This window comes from Anthonomus grandis, chromosome 5 (genome assembly GCF_022605725.1).
Source record: "Anthonomus grandis grandis chromosome 5, icAntGran1.3, whole genome shotgun sequence".
In the NCBI taxonomy this organism is placed as follows: Eukaryota; Metazoa; Arthropoda; class Insecta; order Coleoptera; family Curculionidae; genus Anthonomus; species Anthonomus grandis.
The window spans coordinates 26,003,791-26,018,641 of record NC_065550.1 but is presented as its reverse complement, the minus strand read 5'-3'; the positions used below and the strand labels follow the sequence as shown (position 1 = coordinate 26,018,641).

At 24.8% G+C, this 14,851-nt stretch overlaps 1 protein-coding gene across 7 annotated transcripts in view; it reads left to right on the top strand.

Annotated features, from left to right (window-relative positions):
* LOC126736637 (homeobox protein prospero) overlaps nucleotides 1-14,851 on the top strand; it is a 169,993-nt gene that overhangs the window by 19,911 nt on the left and 135,231 nt on the right. For all 7 annotated transcript variants that reach the window (XM_050441091.1, XM_050441092.1, XM_050441095.1 and 4 more), the window contains exon 2: nucleotides 2,267-2,311. The gene's annotated coding sequence lies outside the window, so the exon portion shown is untranslated. The remainder of the gene's footprint in view (nucleotides 1-2,266; nucleotides 2,312-14,851) is intronic.

Here is a 14,851-nt window from a genome sequence, read left to right as displayed (position 1 = left end):
CTTTAAATTTTAGAAATTGTTTATTATCTACGATAATAAGAATTAAACTGATTTATTTTTAATAGTTATGGTATTTTAAATTGCAGATTATTCCCAAAAGCAAGAAGAAAGATTAATGAGTTAAATTATTCAAAAAAATATTCATTTATTTATAATTATGTTATTAAAATGCTAATGAATTTAAAGCACCAAAATTTACAAAAAAAATATGCAATGGTAATATATTAATTACCATCATCGCTACATGTAATTAAATATTCCTAATTTTATTTGTAGAATTCAAAGGAAAATAGAAAATATATTCGCATAAAAAGGAAATAGAAGACATTAAAAAGAAAACACGAAATTATTAAAAAGCATTGAATGAAATATTAATAGCACTGAAAAAATCAATAAATTAGTAAACCTTGAACAAAATAAACATTTAGTAAATCTACAAAAATATGTAAGAAATCAAAGCCATTGATAAGATTTTTTTATAAATGTAAGCAAATTTTAAGTATATAGGTGGACACATTTTATGATTGGTATTTGTCTCTTCACCCCCCTAAGAGAGAGGAAAGGCCACTTTCTTATTTTAATTAAACAAATGTGTTTTTATTTTAAAAATTAAATCTTCGTCACTTTAATAAAATAAAATTCTTACCACTTAATTTTTAATTATTTATGAACCATTATACCCAAGAAGTTGTATAAAATGACAGCCTTTGATTTCCACAAACTTTCTTATTATTTCTTGAAATGAGTTTTGTAGCTACTGTAACATTGTTGGTTTCACTAAGAAACAAGCAGAACAAATTCCATTTTTTATGTGCTCTGGAGTCGTAAATGCAGTAGCGATTACTTTATAAATGCCCAACAAAAAAATCAAGGGGGGGTCAAGTCTGGTGAACAAGCAGGCCAATTGGCAGGACCCAACAGTTAGTATGTTTAAAATATTTAAATTATTTATAGATTTAGATAAAAGATTTTTGATCGTAATTCCGTAAAAAGCAAAGCAATTTTAATTTTATTTCAAACCGACAGAAATTATTCATTTAACTGTTTTAAGTATATATCTTTTTGGGAAAATATCTACCAAAGCATTTAATAAGTAAATAAAATATATATTCACAAGTAACAAAATAAATATCTAACATTAACTACGAAAAAAAATTAATAGCAATTATTTAAAATGATATATTTTTAATAGTATAAAATTATATAAGTTAACCTCCAAAGAAATCATTTAAAAAATGGCATAAATCAAAGCCTCAAAAAAAACATTTTTATCTTATAGACTATACTAAACTTATATTATTTACGTTTTAAAGAACTACACAGATTTATTTATGACCGTTAGGGTAATAATTAAATAGTTAGGATCTAATCTTATTACTATTAGAGAATTCATTTCAGAATCTATAAATAATAACTCTCAAAGTGGTGTAGTTTATACAGACTTCTCAAAAGCTTTCGACTGTTTTGACCATTGTATTCCTACAATAAATCTCTCTGATCAATTTGGTGTTTTATCTCGTTTTTATCTCTTCCCATCTCACAAATTGCTCTTAATATTTTGTGTGCTTTGGACACAGCTCGTAAAATAGTAGCTCCTTCGGTTGTGTACCATAGGGCTCTATATTGGAACTTCTACTCTTCAACTCGTTCATAAATAATATTTCTTAGAATATTGAAGTTAACAGGTTGTTATACCGTGATGACAACCTGTTATACTTAAAATAAATTTTGGAAAAAAACATTAAATACCTGTTGTAACATTCAGATATGGCAGACGCGTAAAAATCCCTTTCACTTCCCGCGGTAAATACATAAGTTCGATAAAAATAACCTGCCAAATGAAAACATTAGGGGGCATATTAATGTTAATAAAGGCAAAAGGGTGGTAAAATACACGATATATGTATAGGGGTTGCGTGATGGTGCGTGCAGGGGGCGCTGTATGTGCACTTCCGTTCCGGATATGTCCACCGGTAATTGCAACTAATGCCCTTGTGGATTCGCGTATTATCGCCGCTAAACTGACGCTCGCTCCCTTGACATTTAAAAATATGATGAATTTTAGTTTAACAAAAAAAGCATTAACTTCTAACGAAATATAAGACCGTAAGCGGTCATCCAATATGTAGGCGTTGCATATGGGATAAAATTACAACTGAAACTTGTTCTTTGTTTTTTCATTCTTTTACGCCCTATATTAAGTTTTCGAGCATGTTAGACGTATTATAATGTTAACGTTTAATTCTAATATAAGGTTTTTTTTCAGCCAACGTATACATGGACTTACAAAAATGACTTCTCCCCCCTAAAGGTAAGTCTGTTTATTACTAGCAAAACTTAAACCAGACATCTTGAAGGGTGATTATGTGAAATTTTATCAAAAATGGCAACCTACTGTTTTATCGTTTTAAAAATTCCCCATGCGCACGAGGTTCCATGTGGGTAGTAGCGATACCGTTAATCGGGAAGAAAAGACGTTTCTGCTTGATAAAAATTGACAACGAAAGGAAACGGAAGTGTTATCGAACAAATAGTCTAATTATAAACTTGTATTTCTTATAAATTATGGTGCTTATCGTGTGACCGCAAAAGTTTTTATATTTTAATGCTGAGTAAAGCTCATAAAGAAATTGAAGTGAAAACTTTTTATTTGTATTAAGAAAACCATATTTTTTTTGCAAATAAGCATAACTTAAGTGAATACTGTTTACTTTTGTACTTCTTAAAATGATCATTTGCATTATTTTATTATGAAAAATTGCTTACTCATGCGATTGTTTTATATAACTTATATGTATTTTATGCAAATAACGTCTTATACCTATTAAATACGATATTATTAAATAAAATAAAAGTTATTGTTTGTTAGTATTTTTACTTTTTACTATTTAATGTCAATTTTATCTACCTGGCCTATGTTACACTTTAAATTTTTTTAAAGCAACAATTTTTCATTATAAAAGAGCATAACTTAAATGGATACCAATTATATTTTTGTTGTAATCTGTAAAATTTCCTTTTCATTATCCTTAAAAAAATTATATACATTAACTCCATCATTATTAAGGTTATCTCTCTCTTAATTTGCGAGTCACTTCATATTGCGACAAAGAGAATGGTATGCGACTCTCTGGTTCTTTTCGTTTTTAATTATATCCATTTAAGTTATGCTGAAGTTTATACGAATTACTTGGGATTTTAGATAAAAGATAAATACAAATTACTGCAGATTTATATGCCGTTTGAGAAAATATAACCATATCTCTAGTGACAGATGACCATGTCTCAATTACATTGGTTAAACATAGAACAACGTCATAGCAATCTTTATCTGAACCTCGTACGTCGTAAGAATTATTTGTCAAAAAATAATAATAATAATAATCAATATAACAGATTTAATATAAATTTAATTTAACCAATTACTATAAAACTTTATATGCCGACAGTCTTTAAATTTAAAGTAAAAAACCTCTCTATGGCAAGCTATAATTTTATAAAGGTTTTAAAGTTGTCATTTGCAAAAACTTTAAATATTTGTCAAGACTTTGTTTATATTTATTGTAATTATTTTATGTATTTTTTTTTGGTAAAAGCAATTATTTAACATAAGTACTCTTTTATTTATAAGTTAATTTTTAATGTAAGTTATTAATTTCTGTTTTAATAGCCGAGGATTAAGTGGAAGATTACTTGACAGGCTTTTTATACTGCCATGATTAACTAGACTTTGCTCTTTTTTGTAAACTAACGTTTATTATATAAAATATATTATTCATATTATTAAACTATTATATAAAAAACCACATCCCTTAGTTACTAACTATAACATAAATGAATAATATTTACATTTTCTTAAAAGCTTATAAAATTCTTCTTTTTTCAACGAAAATTGCATTGCAACATGCAACAGTTTTTTATTTTATTTTGTGGGTTTAATAATATTGACTTTTAAATTATTTTTTTGTCTATATTTCCCGAACCACCACATACGATTTATTTTATTAAGATACGATGATAATGTTTACTATTATTTTATACATAAATAATAATATAACCTAAAAATAATTGCTGCAATTCAATCTATATTAATTATCAAAAAAAAAAACGATTTTTGTAAGTAATTTAATTAAAATAATTAACTAATAAAAAAACATAACATCTTCGTATATAAAAACATTAATTTGATAGGGCTTATTCTTTTAAGTTTCTAATATTTAATGTATTCTTTTTATTATTTGGATTTAAAGTCTTATTTTAAATTGATATTTATAAAATCTCTAACTTTTCAACAAATTTTTAATTATTTGCAATTCGATAAATAATATTTTCCATAAGATATATTGCCTAAAAAGCCATATACTTAAATGGATACAATTTATATTTTATTCAAAACTGTTTTAATATAGATCTTTTTTTAATTTTTTTAAGATATTTTATAATTTCCCAACGTTAACTTTAATATCTGTTACCAAGCACTGAGTCAAAATTGGAAAAAATCTCTATCTATATTAAAGTATTTTACTTGGTCCTGGCTTTAACAATTAACCAATAAATTTATCCACTATTAAATCTTACTTAGATTTGAGCCCTATTACTAATTGTCTTTAAATAACAAGTTATTTTTCTTCTTTTTTTTTACCAAAACTTCTCTTGTTTTAGGAAATAACTCAACAATAAAAAGAAAAAAATTATTTATCATTAATTTGCATTAGAAAAAAGTAAAAATAAAAAAAATGTTCAGAAGTATACATAACTTACAGCAAATTAATTTTAAGTTTTAGGTAAATTGGAAATAGTATCCATTTCTATTATGCTTTTTACTCAGAAAAATCAACAGTACAAAAAACATATTTTATGGTCATTTTAGGCTCTTAAATGTACTAATTCAAAGTCCTAGTACTTTCCCATATGCGATAAAATAACTAGAGACGTAATATAAAATTGTGTTTGACTTATTAAAGTATATTATAATCAAGGGTTTAATATTTTATTTTAAAATTTTCCAGTAGTCTTTTACTTTACTTCATTTTCTCTATTTCTTAATCAATTTAAATAAAAAACATTATTTCACTATTTATTCTTTATGTATAAACTTTCAAAAAAATATCATAAATGATTAATTTGATTAAAGTTATTGTTTTGAATTTCTAGTATTTTATAAATGTTCTTCATTATTGAAATATAATGCGGTTTGTTTTAGCAAGTTCCTTTATAAAATTATTAATGTAGAATATCACGAAGAAAACAAATTATGCATTTTCAAATTTCAGGGATTCAATTAATTCCATTTCAAATATATTGCATAAAAAACAAAGCTTAAATAAATATTATTTAAATTTTTATCAATACTCTTTGAATATAAATATTTATGTATTTTTTAAGATATTTTATGAAAATTTGAGGTTAAATATAATTTTCTGTTAAAATAGTTGTTGTGTTAAATTGTTTTTTGTAATTATTGAGTAATTCTCTTTAGACTCAGAACTCAAGTGAAAATTTAATAATTGGGAAGGAATAAAAATAATATGAATCTCTAAGTTGATCCACTTACCCACCATTCCTAAAGCGCATTTGAAAAAGTAACTTGTCTCACTACATTTGAGCCTTTACTTAATTCTTTTTAATAGCTTAAGTTATTTTTTTTTTGTTTTTTTTTAATAAATTTATAAATAACGAGACCCCTCTAGTTTTACAAAATTACTCAATAATTTAAATTTAATTTATAAATAAAAAAGGTTTAAATCTTTAAAAAATCCAAAGATATGCAAGGTATTTATATCTAAACACTCTAAGTATTAAGTTAGAAATAATATCCATTTATGTTACGCCTTTTACCCAAGAAAATCAATAATACAAAAAACATATTTTATTGCTATTTTGGGTCGTATTTAAAATTCCTAGTTCTTTTACACATGCAATACATAACTTAGATAAAATATTAAATTATGTTCGACTCATTAAGGTAAAACATAAAAGCATTTTCAACCAAACGCGTATTCTCTTTAGATCTATCGACAAAAAAACACAGTATATTATCTTTATCTGCCTTTCGCATCAGCATTTTCCCCACATTTCTTATTGTTTGATATTGGATATCCACCAGAGACATTACCAGACCAAACACATCAATTATTAATGTATTGAGGCGACGGCGTACAGATATTCCGAGCAGATAACTTCTATTACGGTAAAGTACGTACAAAAAAAGTAACTTAGGAATATTAAGGTGCTTATCAACGTCTTGATCGGGCCACGCCTACAGTCACGCAAGGATCGGGGCCAATCGCGTCAGGTGAATGAAAAAGCGAACCAGACGAATGAAAGACTTGAAACGAGAGTTTCGGAAAAGTTTAATTAGTTTTTGAGAATCGATAGTGTTTAAGATCGGTTAGTAATTTTTGGTTTAATAAAGTATTAAAACAGAAGAACAAAATCTTAATTTAGCACTGAAATATCTTAAATAGAGAAACGCCAAATTGATGATAAGGTTTTCGTATCAAAGTCAACTTTCGGAAAAAATGTATAATGAAATGTAAAATGAAAAATAACGTAATTTTTTTGCTAAAAGCAAAGATAGATTTGTGACCTTTGGTACATGTGGCTTAGTAAATATATAACATAAATAGTTACAGTGACGCATCCGTGCGTCGTATGTTAAAAATTTGATCAGTTTTTGAGATATCATCCAAAACCAATTAGCAAATTTCGTTTAATAAAATATAAAAACAAGAGAACAAAATCACAATTTAACAGTGAAATTTTTTTGTACGCTAAATAGAAAATAATGTTTTCCTGTAAAAGGAAACGGGCGCATTACAAAATCCGTTTTTTATGGAGGATATTTACTCTGCTCTTTGAATATTGGCTAACAAAGTATAATTAAAATTGATTGCTCAAACGACATGGGTACATCGGCGGAGGAAAAAGTGCCTACGGAAACGCGGAATTGTTATCTCGGATCCATTATAGCATGAGAGAATTCATAATAGATTTTAATAGCACAGGATTTATAGCCCATGGACATTGGGTCTACAACCTTGCTTGTACGGTTGCGGATTTCTCTAGTTTTTTCATTGACGTGCATTTTTTAAAATTATTTAATCAAAAAATTATTAAATTTGCATATGCACATTGAACAGTAAAGTTAAAGTAACTTGAACGCTTTTTTATTTCGTTTTTATTTTTAGATATATATCGAACTTTCTCGTGTTCTATAGTCATATATTTAATTAGTGTTTTTTTTAAATTAAAATGCTATATTGGTTATGCTGAAGTTCTGGCTTCGACTTATGGTATAATCTCTTATAAGATAATAATTATAACCAACCTTATTAGCAAATCTAAAAAGAAACAAAAGTATAAAATTCGAAGGTTAAATGTGACAAGGAAGCCAATAAAAGCTGTAACAAGAGAGAAAATGAAAAAAAATGCAGTAGTAACACTAATATATAAAAATGGAAATCGTAATATTATTGAAAACTATTGGTCAGTTATTTTTTAAATTCCTTAACAAATATTTTATAATTATTTCTTTTTAAAGATATATCAGATAATATATATAATAAATTTTAAAAGGCATTCGATCTTATAAATCACCAAATTCTGCTCAAGCAGCTGTACTCAAAAAAGTAAATTGCTCGGCTATGGTTTCTCTGAACGAGCATGCTTATGTATGAAATTGTACCTGACCCCACAATAGGTTAATAAATTTGCAAGATCAATATCTGGAGGTTTTCCTGGAGTTTTTATAGTACCATAAGGTAGTAATTTAAGAACGTTGCTTTTTTAAAATCTTTATTAATAGCCTTCCGAGAAAGGTAAAACACTAGGAACGTGTTAGTTCTGCTGATGACTTTAAGAACTTTAAATGTACAAATTTAGAAACAGACTGCTAAAACTTGCAAGAAATCAAAAAGATTATATGTCGTTTAGGTTGGTAAATGCTTAATAGAAACTTTTATAGATAAGGAACTATTCCTGAACAAAACAGAGGTAAAGGATCTAGAAGTCGTTTTTAATTGCAATTTCAAATTTAATAGTAATTTTGAGAATATCACTAATAGCGCTTATCATGCACTTGGTTTTGTTATCAGCAATTTAAAGAATTTAAGAAACTTTAGAACTTTACAAATAAAAACTGTTCCTATAATATCAATATTCCAATTAATGTTCCTAAAGTTAACGCGTTAGAAGCACGTTTACTTTTTTTTTAAATTAAAATTTTAGTACCCATAAATTCAACTAACCCAAGACATACTTATAATTAAAATTTAAAACTAAGTGCGAAATATTAAAACGATTTCCCAAATTAACCATTAATAAAAAAATACTAAATAAATACTGCTCAGAAGTAAAATATATTACTAAATGCAATCTATATTCGGTATATATGTATAATAAATGCAATCTTATAGTAATTTTTAGTGTTGCTTTCCATGTTTCTAATTTTCCATATTTTTTTTTGCACATCATAATCATTATTTCACTTGAAATAATTTCTCTGTTATTATTTTAAAGCATGTTTTTATGTTTGTTTAATTCAATATTTCATCATTCTATAGGATTTTATTTAGACACATATTTTGTCTCTTTTTGGTTCTATTACGAGTCTTTTAATTATTTTTACTTTTCTTTTGCATTTTTTACCACTTAATAATAATTTAAATAAACTGACATATTCAAACCAAAAAATTCAACATTTAAAAAAATTATATGGGAATAATTTAGAAACAAACTTATATACTTAACAAACAATTTTAAATTTAAGAAAAACATGTAAATTATTGTAAGTTATACCCTTCATGGGGTAATTATAACAAAATATTTTCTATTTGACTATTAACATTTTTATTTAATGATTTTGACTTTTACCTTTAAAATCCCTTTCAGTAATAAAAATATAAGAAATATAGAAATTCATGAATTTTCTTAATTATCTTTTTTTTTTCAATCTTTTTTTAAAACTTTTGTAATAATTATATTTGTATCTTCTTTACTTTTATGATTCAGAATTTATATCGTTAAATAAAAATCTTTACTAAAAACCCAGTAATATGCATAACTTAACTGGATATGACAAATATTTTACCACCAATGAATAGATTTTGTCCAAATAATAATAATAATAATAATAATAATAATAATAATAATAATAATAATAATAATAATAATAATAATAATAATAATAATAATAATAATAATAATATTAGTAATAATAATGATTACAACAGATGCATTAGATAACATGCTTTATATAGAAGCATCTGTTTGATCTACAAAAATAGAGTTAAGAAAATATACATTTATTATTATGACTAAATAAAAATATTATTGCAAGTATGTATAAAACATTAAAAAGAAAATAATAATAATATTATATTTACGGCATATGTTAATAAAAGTACTATTTAACATAAACTATTAGCTATTACAAAATACCCATTATTGTTATTTGTTTAGAAATTGAGAAATACAAATGGTTATTTATGTACATTTTCCCCCTTTAACATTAATATTTCATTAAAGATTCACCTTAACTAATAAAATAAATGAAAAGATTTATAATTTTTAATCCTAATTTTCTATCCTTAAAATATCGTATATAGATTTTATAATTTTAATTAAAAAGCAAGAAACTGGTATAATTATAAAAAAATTTCACGTATCTTCATAACTTGTGCAATAAATAGATAAAAATATAAGTAATTTTTTTTCATAATAAAAAAATTGACTTAGATAACAAAATCCTAAATATTGAAAATGAAATAACAATGTTAAAATAAAATTAGGAAAATAAATTAATAAAATATAAAAGTCTTATTAAATATCCTTTAAATAAACTGTTAATACCAATAAATTTAAATATCTCAAAAAATCGTTATAATTATATAAAAATATTTTAAAAATTAATGGACAACTTGAAAATATTTATTAACTTAATAAATGAATTTCCTAAATTAACTATTTGCAAGAAAAATAGAGAATTATTCTTAATTAATAATAACGAGTTAACATAAGGTATATATAGCGAAATAACAGAAGGGTAAAATCGAAAAAGTAAATGAATCCTAAGTTATACTGGAAATACGTTTTTAAGCTAAAACTTACCAATAATGACTAAATATAAATGAAAAAACTATAAAATAAATGAAAAATATTAAATATAATCATAGGCTAATATTAAATAATCATAGGCTAATATTGCTTTGAGATAAACAACGTCATTAGATCATAAAAGACTATAAAAAGTTTCAAATCTATAATTTTTTACTTTTCTCTGATTTGGAAATAGAAAAGTTTTAATAGAAACATTTGTCTAAAAAAAACATAAAAAGGAGGATGCTCCTAGTTAAATTAAAAGTGAAAAGGAGAAAATCCAAAAAACCTAAGCTGGTTTATGTTTGATTTAGCAAAGAACTTAAAAACAGATAACTTCTTTTTTCCTTAATTTTAAATTCATTAACCAGTTAAAATTTGAAAAATCTAGTAAAATTGTCAAAATGTTATTAATTCATTTGTATTTTGTCATTTTAACAGTTTGATCTATCTAGAACTATAAAAACGACAAATAAATACACTTAAGAAATAGAATATTATACAATTTGTTTTTAAGTGTTTATTTTATAACTTTTATAATAGAACTTGGACTACTCATTGTACTTTCCATTATACTTTTTTGATATTTTTCTCAGTATACTTTTTAGCAAAAAAAAATTAATTGTAATAAAAACGGTAAATTTATTCCTTATAACTTTTTATCTCTGACCTAGTCTAATCTTCATTTAAATATACGTAAATTTATACTTTTTAAAAAAAACACATTATTTACTTTAAGGCATCTATTATCGTAATATTCAAGCTATTAATGTATATACAGCATTTTAAAATTCAATATTTACATAACCCGCTATTTAATGCACTTTTTCACTTAATACACCTAAAAAAAAAGACAAACAACAAATGAAAGCGCGTTACCCACCGGCGACGCTTATGTAAAGATTCATTTCATTTACATTAATGTCGATTTTTTAAACAAGATACGGGTGGGTAATGTAGATTTAATGATAGTTAAACTACCTGTCCTTATTTGAAAAAACAGCCTTTTCTTTGTTATTTGTTTAGAAAATAATAGCATGATGCCATGACAAGATTTGATTTGCGGATGTAATCTTTGTACCGGCCAATAACAATCGGCCGGAAGTTAGGTGTGTATGCTGCTTCTTCTTTTATTTGTTCGCGAGCTATTTTGTTTGTTGCTAAGTACCGCCTATGTAAAGCTTTTTGTTAATTTAAGGTGCGGAGTTTCAAGGCCCTATTTACTTATAGAGAACTAGGAATTATATAAGATACAGCAGAAAATTGAACTGTGTATACTTTTCTTATCGAAAATTATTTATATATATATAAAATTCTCTTCAAGACTTTTTCTTTTATCAATTTTTTTTAATTTTATACACAGAAAAATAACTTTCTAACTTTTTATTAGAAAGTATATAAAAAATCACTTCTTCCCAAAAATTATATAGTGGCTTTTTTTTATTAATAAAAAGAATTAATAAATTATATAGGCATAACTTAAATAGATACGATTCCAATTTTTTAAAAGTTTGAATCAGAAAGGAGATTTTGAAAGTTAAAACATACCTAATATATTAACTTTTCATTTATTTTGCAATAAATTAATTATAATATTTAATTATATTTTCCCTTATATCCCAGCTTATATCCTTCAACTTTTATCCTCTATATTCTTACAAAATTTACATACTCTTTTAATTTAGTATTTCCTTGCAGAAAATATTCTGTTTGCATTTTTCCTTAAAAAAAATTTTTATTTATTTTAAAATTTTTGTAATACTTTAATTTTCGAAAAGGCTGCTGGACGCTGTTATTGGAAAAACTACTAGAATTTTTCATTTATACTTAACAAATTAATTATTAAACAGAAAATTAAAAAATGCCTAGTTTCTTTTTAATTAATAAAACATACTGCTATGTGAAGCATTTTGTTAATTTAAGGTGCGTACTTTCAAAGCTCTATTTACTTATATAGAACTAGGAATTATATAACACAGAGCAGGAAATTGAACGAAAATTAAGAGAAAAGGCATTTTTTCTATATAATAAGTTTTTTACAACGTCAAAAAAATTATATTTTTTGGTAAGGTTTATCAAACTACATAGATAAAGAAATCTGTATAATTTATTTTTATAATTTCTATGTTTGTTAAGTAATTAATATTACTGACTTAATATTGTCCTAGTAAGAAACTTATAATATTATCACCTGACACTAGCTTTTTTTATCAATAAAAGCAATTAATAAATTATATAAACATAGCTCAAATGGATATGATTACAATTTTTTATTTTTCTAAACGCCATCTTTAAAAAAACTGCTAAAATTTTCCATTTGTACTTAATAAATTAAGCAGAAAATAAGAAAACGTCTCGTTTTGTCATTCAGGCTTCTATTTTCGATGCATTTTATCCTTTTTGCTCCTATCTAGGAAATCCATAGAATTTATTAGCATCCTTTTATTAATAAATTTTTGACTCCTACTTTTTGAACCTAAAATAATTTGTCATCACACTAAAACAAGAAACTGCCAAAAAATCACCGATTTGTAAAAAAAAATCGTCGAAAAACTCTCATCATGCTGAAATAAAAGCCGGCGTTCGTTTTTCAGGAAACTCCCCCAGTTTAAAAATTGAAAACTTCTGTAAACTTTAATTAGTTTTTAGTTGTTTATTTTCACGTTTGTTTGCCGATAGGAAAAAAAATTCCAAAATGCACTACGGACTAGTGATGGAAACTTTACTCGACTTGAGCACCGTTAGGCCCTTTGAGTTTTCTACTGATTTAATTTACTTCGGTAAGAATTTTAAGAGGAAAATCAGGGTTTTAAATTGAATAAGTTGAAATCCTCATAATTTTTACTTTACAAATGGGTTTTTCTGAAAAAGAAACTTTTATTTGTTTTCCTATAAATTCCCCCTTAAATTTTCAATTAACCTTTAACGAACCCTCTGGTAAACTCGGACTTTCCCATCAAGAAATCTGAACGCGTGAATAACAAATCTTAAAGTTGATCCACTTGTAATTAAACTGCGTCCAAAGACGATAAATTACTTGATAACTTGGCAAATTGTTAAGGACCGTAGTGGCTATTCAATAAAATTAATCATACAGATACAATTACAAACTTTGGAGACGAGCCGTTTCCTTTTAAATCTACTTCAGATTAATTAGCATTTTAAGTCGAGGGTCTTGATAAAAACACACAAACTTTTTTTAGTCCGTTCCTGTATTTCTTCTAGACATTCGTCATAAGCGCCAGGTACATTTGCAAGGTTTTCTTTTGTTAAGAAAGCTCAAAAGGAAGGTTGTCATTTTTTTTGTGCATGTTGCACCTTGATATCCGGATATTAAGGTATAAGGATGACCTGCTATTGAGAAAACTTCGAGCTTATTATTCTTCAGTTAATCTTATAAATGTGGGTGCAAGAAAGCATTGAGTCTTGTATGTTTTTGGTCCTTAAGTTGGTTTACAAATAAATTAATATTTTTTTGGGTGGGCGGTAAACATAACTTATAGGGATTAAATGTGTCAGGAGTACTTCATAAGAAGCGATTAGGTTTTTTTATTGTGTTCTCAGTTTTTTTTTGGTTTTATTTTTTTTTGTAAAGAGTTTTAATTGAGTTGATGCTTTAATAGATAGATAGCAATATTGTAGTAATAGTTTAAAAACACAAAGTCTATTTAAAATATAGATTTTTAGTTAATTAAACATATTCTTTTTCTTAAACATCTTATTAGACTCTCATGCTTTTAAACAATTCATTACTTATACTATTATTATGAGTTTTTAATTTTTTAACTGAAGTACACAAAATTTATGTAGTGTGCCTTTAATTAATTATGTATTTGAGCCTTTTTCAAAAAAATAACTGATAATTTCTGAGAAGCGTATATATTTTTTATATTGTGTATTTATTTTTATATTGTTATTTATATTTAAATAATATTTTTTTGTGCAAAACGCATTATATCTTTATTGTAACTATTTAGAACAAAATTAAAAATTAATTCTGTTTTTAACAAAAAATGTCTTTGATTATTAATGCACCATAACATCTTAATACGATATTTATAGTTAATACTTTACACATAATATAACCTAATAATTTACCTTTAATTAATTATAATTTAGCTATTATTTTTTACCCTTATATTTTAGTGTTTGTATTTAAAAATGCATAACTTGAGTGGGTAGGATTTATTATTTCTTATAGATTTTTAATAGTTTGAATGAAGGTTGCCCTTAATTATTTGTTTCAATTATACTAATTAAAAAAAATTAATTGTAAAAACCTTTAATTTTTAATCCACTTTGGTTTGCCATTTATCATTGTATTAATGTGCTTATATTTAATAATGCATAACTTAAATGGACATGATTTATGATTTTAATTTTTTTGTAGATTTTTACTATAAAATAAATATTTAAAAATCAGTGAGAGGTCGAGCTTCAATTTTATTAAGATTGCATTAAATTATTAATAATTATACTGTAATTAAGAAAAATATATATAAAGAAAAAATTGCTTTTTTTATTTTGGCATAGTACAGGCTATATCAATATAAATTTTTATCTTAGAAGAAATGTATACGATGATAAATGACTTAATTAATATGGTTATCTTTCAGACATAATAAAAGTTTTGTTTTGGTGAATTTGTATGTAGTTTACTTTAAATTAATTATAATTTTGGTTACAATTTTTAAGAAAAATTTATTTTGCAAATTTTAAATTCCTTTAATTATTAAGCATTTTAGTGTTTAAA